The 10,329-nt window shown below is 41.1% G+C and overlaps 2 long non-coding RNA genes across 2 annotated transcripts; both read left to right on the top strand.

Annotated features, from left to right (window-relative positions):
* Positions 1-458: 458 nt before the first annotated feature.
* On the top strand, positions 459-6,055 carry LOC124673482. The gene is made up of 3 exons (XR_006992762.1): positions 459-1,070; positions 4,794-4,886; positions 5,943-6,055. It is a non-coding gene; the product is annotated as an uncharacterized LOC124673482 (long non-coding RNA).
* A 10-nt stretch (positions 6,056-6,065) lies between these two features.
* On the top strand, positions 6,066-9,335 carry LOC124673481. The gene is made up of 5 exons (XR_006992761.1): positions 6,066-6,101; positions 7,175-7,236; positions 8,315-8,402; positions 9,002-9,151; positions 9,229-9,335. It is a non-coding gene; the product is annotated as an uncharacterized LOC124673481 (long non-coding RNA).
* Positions 9,336-10,329: the final 994 nt, after the last annotated feature.

The raw sequence follows: 10,329 nt of genomic DNA, 5'->3' as shown, positions 1-10,329 counted from the left end.
ATGAATTCACTTAAATGACCTACAAATAGGAATGCCTATTTTTATTATACCAATCTTGGTAATTTTCTTTCCAAACAATTGAGTTTTTTTAGCATATTGTAAGCTATTAGGTTGGAAGAAGAATTAGATTGTATTTAACCTATGAAGGAACATTTTTCCTCTATAAAAAGTGTAAATCAATATTTTAGAAAGTTCAATACGCAGGTAGCACTAATAGGATAACGAAAACAGAGATGAATTTTTTAACATGGTTAATTTTGTTTTCAACTGGAGTATGTTTATTTTGTTATATTTGAGTGTGATAGGGAGCTAAAAATAGAGGTAACACAATGGTACATGCTTATTCTCCCTTCCATATCACCCACACATGCACACACTGTGAGTCCCGTGAGGCTGTAACACGCGAACTTTATGTGGCGAGTGCTTGCCGGCTTGCCGCTACACGGCTACAACCTACAGCCACCCATCACTGCCTGTCTCAGTCCCTAACTCTAGCTGCCGTTCCATCCTTATCCCTTTCTCCTCTCTAAGATCTAACCCATGGCGGCCTGGCCGTCGAAGTATGCTGTCGTAGAGATAGGATAGCTGTGTTGGAGAGCGGGTCAAGAAGATGGAACTCGTGCAGTGGTGGCCGGGCACGTACTCGGAGTGTGTATTGTGCGCCGCCGTTGTGGCGGGGAGTGGGCGGTCAAGTGCTCAGGGCACCTGCGGCCATGGACAGGATGCTTGGGTGGCTGAAAGCATGCACGCATGATGCCAGCGAGGTCACTATGCCAAACCTCAGCCTCAAGGTCGATGTGTAGAGCTGAAGGGCCAAGGAGAGAGGGCCGCGCCGGCGTGGCCGGTCGTCGTCGGATGTGACAGTCGTTGCATGGTGCGGCGTCGTTGCGAGCAATAGCAAGACGTCATCTTGTTTGTGAGGCCGAAGAAGAGAAAAGCGGCGTTGGAGCTGGACATGGGCAGTCGCCGGTAGGCATCAGCAGGCCAAATCTACTCGGATGTGATGTCACCGAAGCATGAGGTGTGGATGACCAAAACATGCAACAGCCAAAACTAAACCAATTCAGAAGGTACTCTCTTTTCGTGCTCTCTTTCTCTAGCTTAGATGTGTTGCATGGTTATGACACCACGATTGAAGTGTTGGTCAGTAGTGTTTTAGAATAGGGGTTGCCCTTGGTTCCATTGACATGTAACCAGAATAGATCTCACACAACATTCAGTGACAATTGTGAAGCTCGACCAGAATAAATCTCATACAACATTCAGTTACAATTGTGAAGCTCAACCAGCAAGCAAAAAACACACATGAGATTTAAGGAGAACCAGCTGGAAACTTAAGCTAGAAGAGGGGAGCGCTCCAACATCTTCATGAAGCTTGCATAGTTTATATGTAGGCAATTAGCAATAATTCGCCCCTTGTTTCCGCTACCAGCAGCAGGTTCGTGTCCAGCACTGAAGTGTGAGAATGATTGCAAAGCACCGGTCATCTTCTAACATTTGCGACCTCCTTGTTCCAGATCAAATCAATGATTGTCCATCTTATTTTCTGAAAGCAGTATTCATTTCTCAACCACACCAAAAAGACCAGAGCACGTCAGAACTGAAAGTGTTTAGTACATCATTCTCTTCATAACAAATGTGACAGTTCTGTGATCATACTCTATTCTAGATGCATCTTAACTGGTTTTTTCTTTAGGATTTTATTAAGGTAATAGTGTCGAATAATTTTAGGTGTCCACTAAATTATATCATAATCAGCTGTTGATAAATTTGTAGTATTGTACTATTTGGTAAGAAAAAAGTAGAGGAACGGATGAAATACCTTTCCGCCTGCGTTAGCTGAAATACAATATAACATAGCAGCTAACCATTTCAGCCTACTTTGGCATAATGGAAAAAATTCAACTGCAAAGTAAGCAACATAGACCTTTCAATAAAATACATGAACATTGATAAACTCATGAAAGAACAAATTGTTGATAATATATGAAGTCATCACTCATCGATTCAAGACTTGTAAGCTCTGTAGCAAAATAGCATTGGTTGCTGAAACTAACTAACTATTTTTAGCGAGAGCAGGGAAAAGTAATTACACACGGATATACATTACAACTATTTTACCAATTAGTTTATCAGGAAGTACGAAGGTGCTATAAAGTCCAATTTCCCTGGAACAGAGCTTTCCATGGTTCCTCCTATAATAGTGGCATTGGTCGTGCTAGGCACATGTTTTCACAGTACTCCTGAATTCCAGTAATTTATAGTAGCTTATTGTGATATAATCTGTCGGATAGGAACGACTTAAATTTGATTTTGGTCTGTGATTTGTGACTGCTCCAAATAGAAGATACGGTTTGGGCTAAACCTGATAAGTTAATTTATTGTTTTTGATGTTTTGAGTAGTCGTTGCAATAGGTGACAACTTGAAATGTGCTATCAAAGACATTGTTAGTGTAGTTTGGAGCAACCCTAGCCGAAGTTCTCACATTTGATTTCTCTATTTTGTAATTGGGGATAGTACCTTGAGGATTTAACTTGAAGTTTCTTATGTGATTTTGACGAATCTAGGAAACATTATCCTTAAAAAGGGGATACTACTGTTGTAATTCTAGGTACACCATTGTAGTTTTAAAATTCCAGGTTGGTATGCCTCCCATAAAAACCGCCGTTTCCTCCCATTCTATATTTCAAGGATGTAAAGGTAGACTATTACAGTAGCTTTGCTTCTCTTGTCTAACTGTTATGCTCTCACATCTTCTAAATGTTGGCTACCTGGGTTCCTGAGGTCGCCAATATATCAAATAAGCTCCAATCAAAAATAAGCTCTACTTTTCAAAACTATAAACCGATCTCTACCTAGGTAAAGATGTGGGCCTGATAATGTGTTCCCTACCTTTTTATTCTGTTTGCAAATTAATGAACTAAACCCCATATTAGAAAAAGTAGGCTGTCACAACACTTTGATGATGCGTACTGAATATTTACTTCTGTAATATTGTCTCACAATCAGAGGTATCATCTATGAACACACGATGGAAGGAAAGAAGCCCAAACTTTCTGCACAGTGGAATACATATATATACAAATATTACAATATGGGAAAGAAAAAGAGAAAATAGGTTACCAAGGGTATTGATTTACCTTAGTTTATGATTCTAAATCCAACAGAGAAATCACTTATGGATAGATCTTGTTCTTTCCAGTGCTCAAAATCTGAGGTCATCACAAAAGAACGATCAGTTTGTAGGTGAACCAATGCATCTCTGAAAATTTCCTATCATCTTTGTACTGAAACCTACAATATAAAACACCAACTCGCTGCAAAATGTTGCAGCACTGCAGATACGCTGCAGATACGGATGGAAGCCGATATCCATCTCCATGGTCTGCAAAAACTGGACGACCTGGCCGGCGGACCAACACATCATTCACCCATCAAAGGCACGAATCAAGAAAAACAATGAATTATAAAGCTGTTCTCGGCTTCCATCGGCATGAGCTTCGGGCGACTACTTCGTCGATGGGGCGAACATATTCCGCCGGAGAGTAGGCACCGAGGGACGCGAGTGGGGCTCCTCAATCGCCTTCCTCTCCCGGGGCGGGGGCACTGCTGGCCCCGTGGTGCCGGCCATGGCGGGCCTACGGCGGCCGCGCCACCTCGCCCACTGATTGAAGGGAGCACAAGCGCGGGGAGTACCTAGTCGATCTCTACCACCACTCCCGGCCGCGGTCGACCATGTCCCGCTGGAGCGCCGGCCGCCGCCGTTTCCTCACCTCGAGCTTCTCCCAGCGCCGCTCCAACCCCACCGCTGGTCCCATGTACGTGTCTTCCGCTGCTCTCTCCCTAGGCACATTCTCTGGCCGACGGTGAGGAACAGAAGGAGGACGGGACGCACGCTGAGGCGAGAGAGATGAGGGAGCGAGGGACGGTTTGGGGGAGATGAGCCTGAGGGGCGAACGGGCCAAGGCCTCTCCCGTGCAGGGTGGAGCCCACGCAGGACGCGTGTGCATCTTGGGCCATTTGGGCACGCACCGCTTTGACCATACCAAATCTACCGGCAACCGGGAAGGAAAGGAAAGAAACCGGAACTGACTGGGAAGCAAAGCAACCAAAAAAAAAGAAAAATTGATAGATGAGCACCAGATTTATGAGGCAATCACCAACGCGTCGCAATGTAATTGGATATAAAATGCGTTTCTACAGTGGCCAATCAACCCAAGAGCGTGAAACAGTCCAACTTTTATATAGGGTATATATGTTGTAAAATGATCAAATGTCTGTATTATTGTTTACTAGCTTTCAAGATATATTTATAGACATAAATAACTGTGGATCAAGGAGTGTGCATGACTGGGCGTTGATTATGACTCACTCGACCAGCTATGAGGCGCCCCATGGGGCGCCCCAACCACTAGTAGATATCAAGTGAGGAAGGAAACGATTTGGTTAGCATTTATGTCCACATTCTAGGTCATAGCATATAACTATAAGGATTTGTGTACCGTAAGTCAGGTTAAGGTTCATGCCTTTTTAGCTAGGCTGATTGTACCATGTGCAAAATCTCATTGTATATATTTATGATGGTTATTCTTTGTAATCTAGCTTTTGCATTTGGTTTATGGAAATGCTAAAATAAGAAAGCTAGAAGAGTTTATGTTTCTCATCTCACTTTTATTTTAGTGCTGGAATCAGCCTTTGGGATTATTTTGTCCTCCAAAAGATATATGAGGCAATCAAGTTTTTTTCCTGGCAGAGGTAACGACATCCGTGTGTTCGATCTTTTGGCATGTAGTGTGGCACCTAGGACCTGGATATCAATGGCGACGAGGAGCAGGTGTTGGCCGTCGCTTGTCCAGGTAGTGAGACACATGTGTCTTGTACAAATGTAAATGCCTCCTTCCTCGCTCTCGCATTCATGTTGGTTTTTCTTCCCGAATCATTTTCCTATCAATGTTATTTTGGCACCACCAAAATGCTCACCTAGCATTTTCTATGAAGTTCTAAATGTGTTTTACCTTGGGGGTACGGGGATGTTGAACTCGCTAGCTAGAAGCATTTGGGTAGGTTGGTGCCTAAGGATCCCCGTTGAACACAAAAGTATCCAAAGATAATTAGAGTGAGAACCTATCAATTTTGTTGCTTCATTATCATTATACATGCCCACTTGAAATATTGTGATATATCAAGGTGTCCTTTTCGATTTAACTTTATATGTCCACTTAATTTATATTTTTGGTATTTATCAGACCATAAGTCTGTAGTGCAACCAACATCTTGGTGATAAAAGGCCCAAATTATAATTAAGACATACTTTTGTTGTCTGTGGCACTAGGCATTGAGGAAAAACAGCCTACGAGCTTCTAATGGTGTACCAGTTAACATTGTTTAAGTTTTTTGGGAACAAAAACATGGCCACCATCATGACAAACCTGGGTGTAAGGCAAATTAGTAATACTAAAGCTGGTTTTTAAAAGACAAGTTTGTCTCTTTTTTGGAATACTCGTGCGGCTTTATGAACACACCCAGGAACAAGAAAATGAGTGATCTGTTAATTTATTTTACTGCAGTAGCCTAAATATCTTTTTACAATATTCGAGCAAGCATGTCCATGCTAAATTGGAAATTGGCTCCATAATACCTCGAACTCTCATTTCGGATAAAAATTAAATCCGAGATGTGCGTAAATACTCACTATAGCCTTCTTCGGATGTTTACTGTTTGCTTTGGTGTACACTCAGAAATTTAGGCTTCATCTCATACGGTTAATAGGCACATTACCTGGTTATTCTGTTTTAGGGAAGTCTATGTTGAAATGTTTCAACGTAAAGTACAATACATCAATCATAGTTTTTAATGTTCTCTGCATTAATTTATGTTTCTTGCAATATTGTTGGATTTTTCCCTTATGAACATAATACAAGTGCCTTGAAGTCTTTGACAGCTATTCATGGAAGGTTGCGAAAGTGGTGAGATTGCTTGGTCAAGAGTACTATCTCATCAGGCTCCTTGGATCCTCCCAAGAATTGAGGGTACACACATCCAATCTTAGGACAAGGCCCGCTGACTTTGGCATGACAACATTTGGGTTGCTATTCCAAAGGTACAACTCATACCTTCAAATTATCAACGAAGTCGTCTCGGTGGCTTATTGAGTTTGTGTGGTTGTGTTATATGGTCGCAAGTGGCCTATTGGATTTGGTGGTGTGACAAATGCGAGCTCCACCGACTTTGGTTGATTTTTTTCATTGCATCCAAGTACTATTATACCTGCTCCTTTTCTTGCTTATGATCATGTATATAACATTCGTTTCGGGAAATTGAGTAGTGAAGAAGGCTTGCTTTTCTATCTAAAAGAGCAACCAAAATGACCATTTACCTTTTCTATAAGGGGTTATGCAGCGAGATGCTTTCACTATACCGATTTCACTTCTCATATAGGTTCCTTTTTCTGGTTCTTTTTCGGAGTATATCGGTCTAGAATAATGATGCTTAGAAAGTTCGAGGTTTCGGTGTTTTCTAAATGATGTTCTATTTACGCTAGATAGAATACCATGTAACATGATGTAATATGATATATATCGTCATATCCACCGAATGCTTTCCTAAATGTTTTTTCTATCATAACAAACTGTAGGCCTAATAGGCTGGAACCTGGTTGGTTATATATAGTTTCTACACATCACATGGGTCCTATCAATGTCCACCGCAATTTAGGTCGTAGGTTTAGCAGAGATCTGTGTGCTAGGAGTCGATTTTTCATTTGGTTCCGTTTCAGATAATTTAGGTTGTTTATATTATCTATGAAAAGAAAATGCACTTAGAGCTTTGTGTGGAGCTGCTGGTATCATCTCCAAGTCTGACTTTTCTTATTGGCTTTTCTGAATACACATTGCTTTCTAAGAAATGTATTACTGTTTTGTTTGTGGTCAGTTCATAATATGGCCTGCTACCATTATTCTATAAGAAACATATCTTTTTTGGAGCATGCTATGTTTACACAGTATGTAGCTCATTCACCAAATTTATAGTTACACACATTCTTACGTGTCTAAAGGTCTTTTTAAACCCAAATCTCTAGCAAATATCCTCATCTCCGTGTTGTCTTCAAGACACAGCCCCATGTTACTTTGCAGCTACCCATGACCATAGTTTGTCATTTTTGCCTCTCCTCAGGATCTCGTGAGGACTGATCTCTGCCCTGCGGAGGCTGTAGTATTTGTTCTGAGTGGTTACAGGTGACATTTATATACATTTTTAATACTTGATTTCAGGATTCTTAATCATCATTCAGACTTATTCGGGCGAAATCCGCTCATTTTGTGTGCAAGGTGATGATTTATCTGTAGCAGGATGAAGAATATTTTCTGTTCAATTCTGCCTTGTTTAGTTAGTTTATGTTGCGGTTTCTTTTGGTGTGTAACTCGGTTTTCGTGGTTCGGTTAATAGTCTCGGTCGGTTTCGTTTTTCAAACGATTGCTACTCCGATTTATTTACTATCCATGGTAGGCCACAGTTGGTGGTGAAGGTAAAATTGTAGTTTCGTAAGTGGATTTTCCGGTTATATGTCACGATAGTATTCTTCGCTAGAATAAGTCGTAGGTCTCATATAATCCAAGCAGTCAATTGGTTTGTTGCGATGATTGTAGTGGCTCATATTATTTTGAAATTGAATCTTTACGGTACAATGTTCGATCTTTTCTAAATGTTGTTTTACTATGCTACGACATAAATAAAGCATGGTTGTGTATTTTTGATAATTAGTGTTGGAGTTAAGAACACATTTTTTAAATGCTACACCTATTGTTCCTAAACTATACCATGTATCTTTTGTGTGGAGATTTTGCACTATGCTTACAATTTGTGCAATTTGTTCCTAAACTATACCAGTATATTAATGATTCACATAGGATGATTTTTCAAGCTTTCATAACTCAAATAGTATTTGTACTGTATCTCTTTCCACCTAAATTAAGAGCATACCATTTGCATAACTCAAATATTCTAATTCACATAGAAGGATCTTGCTCACCTTCTCGGTATAAACTTGTCTCTCTATCTTCCTCACCATTGTTGTATGGAGGGGAGGAGCATCCTGCTCATCGTTTCAATTGGGTAAAAAAACATGATATTATGTTGCTGGCCCTATTTATGTTCTTGGATTAAACAAAAGAGGAAGCGTTTTTGTATTCAGATTTGGATTGGCTTTGGTGTTGTTAGGTGGAACTTATGGACTACCGTAAATAAGTTCATTTTGTAGAAGATATGTCTTAAGAATCCTACCGATGCTATCTATCCAATATTATTTTTTCGAAGCAATGGGCGGTTTTATGGAGCAAGAAGTATCGGTTGATATTCCAGGGGTGGTGGAGCGTTCAAAGAAGATTGTCTCTAGATTGAAAAGGTGTGTCTTTTAAGCTGTTTGAATGTCCTATGTATTCGAACTTGGGGGTTTTGGTCCGGGAGTGGTGTTTGACGAGTGTGTTAGAGACCTTTTATTTCTTCCCGATGCTCTTCATTTGTAAAAGCTCGGTGTTCTCAGCTTTTGTAAGACTGTCCCCTTTCTTATAAAGCGGGGTTAAATGCCTTTGATCGAAAAATAGCCGACTAGGGGATATGAGTGAGTGACTAAGACCACTTGGCGTGCAAGTGAAAACTTGATAAGTTTACCGGCCAAAGCTGCCATGAACATATAGAACTGGACATGTTCATTCACGTTATTTTGACAAGCAATATTGTTTAGCGATGCTTGCACAGTTTTTTTTCGAAAGCTCCACCATAAACCATATGCAACTCAATCTGTCCATTCCAAAGTTACTCTCTCAATCTATTTGAAAGTGTGCAATTTTTTATATTCGTACTTCTCCGATCACACATGCTTCGAAAGTCTACAATTTTTTTATATATTCATCACTTCTTTGATCATACATGATTCCTAATCTCAATATATGGCATTCGAACCATTTCTGCCTTTTCACATCCCGATCGATTCCTTCCATTTAGACCCCGCAAACAACGAGCCTTGATCTACTATTTGTCAACGCTTTCTCATCGTTAGCAACTTGTGGTTTATGCTTGGATCTGAGAAAATAGATACCAAGGGACTGGCAAGATTATATACATGAACTGGGTGTAGCCATGGCAAATTGTGAGGTACATATTACGTAACGCACTTCTTTTCAGTTTTCCTTTCTTAAGAATAATTACCATTATTTATACCACATTTATAGTGAGGAGGTTTATCTTCATGGAAGCCCGGGATACATATAGATCAGCGCATTATTGATACATAATTCGGTTCACTGAACTGAGGTCCAGCAAGTCGCACCTCCTCCAGGAAAATGGTCCTTCTTTAGGCTGAATGCATAACCCTTCGGTATTCTTCTTACATTACATGCATTGGAAGTAACACTCCTCTGAAGTCTGAAGTAAACAATTTAAATCCTTAGAATTAATAGAGTAATCTAAATCGTGCATGCAGATTGCCTAATACCATTTATTGTTCATCAAACAAGAAGTTGTAGGATTATGGTATGAGAGGTGACTGCCGATCAAGCCAACGACCATGGAGACACATATATTTAGCAAATCCAAAGTACGCTTCACAAAGCAAAAAATGTAAATTTTATATTTACCTTTTACGTGTAATCATACAATTGATATACACAAAATTGTTTTTTGAAGAGGCCAATGGCTAATTCTAACACCTTAGGGAGATAATAATGCGAAGAAATTTGATGCTTCCACCCTCCACATCGTATCTCTGAAAGAATCTATAACAATACTGTTTGTACTTATTTTTTTTTTTGAGAAAACGCAATGACATTGCGTTTCATTTCATTGCAAAGAAGGATAGTTTTACAAGATCACAACTCACGAGGGAGGTGTGTTACAAGGCATGGTAAGATATAGCTCAGTGGACATCCCAATCTGCAGCGGCACGGCACGCGAGACCTAACGCCCCGCCCTAGCCCAAATGGTAGCTTCTGCCGGATCCTCGTCGCATGTGCCGGAGACCGAGGGCCGCTCACCCTCGAAGACACAAGCGTTGCGTTGTTTCCGGATCATCCAAGGTAGCGATAGCGCCATAGTGGCGAGGCCCTTGTGCATCGGCTTAGGTGTGTTCACGTCGCGCGGTGATCCACCGATCGTTCAAGGAGGACTCATCGACGGGAGGGCTGCGAGGTAAGGCGGAGCCAAGCCGGGATTTCGTACCACACTTGCCTCGAGAAAGGGCGGGCTAGCGGGATGTGCTGCATGGTCTCCGGTGCTTGATCGCGAGCAAGCAACGAGGGTGGTGCTTGTAGCCCCGCCGGCGAAGGCGCTCCGCC

Source organism: Lolium rigidum, chromosome 7 (assembly GCF_022539505.1).
Source record: "Lolium rigidum isolate FL_2022 chromosome 7, APGP_CSIRO_Lrig_0.1, whole genome shotgun sequence".
NCBI classification, from domain to species: Eukaryota; Viridiplantae; Streptophyta; class Magnoliopsida; order Poales; family Poaceae; genus Lolium; species Lolium rigidum.
Note: the sequence above shows the minus strand (reverse complement) of the source record. Positions and strands in the feature narration are given on the sequence as shown.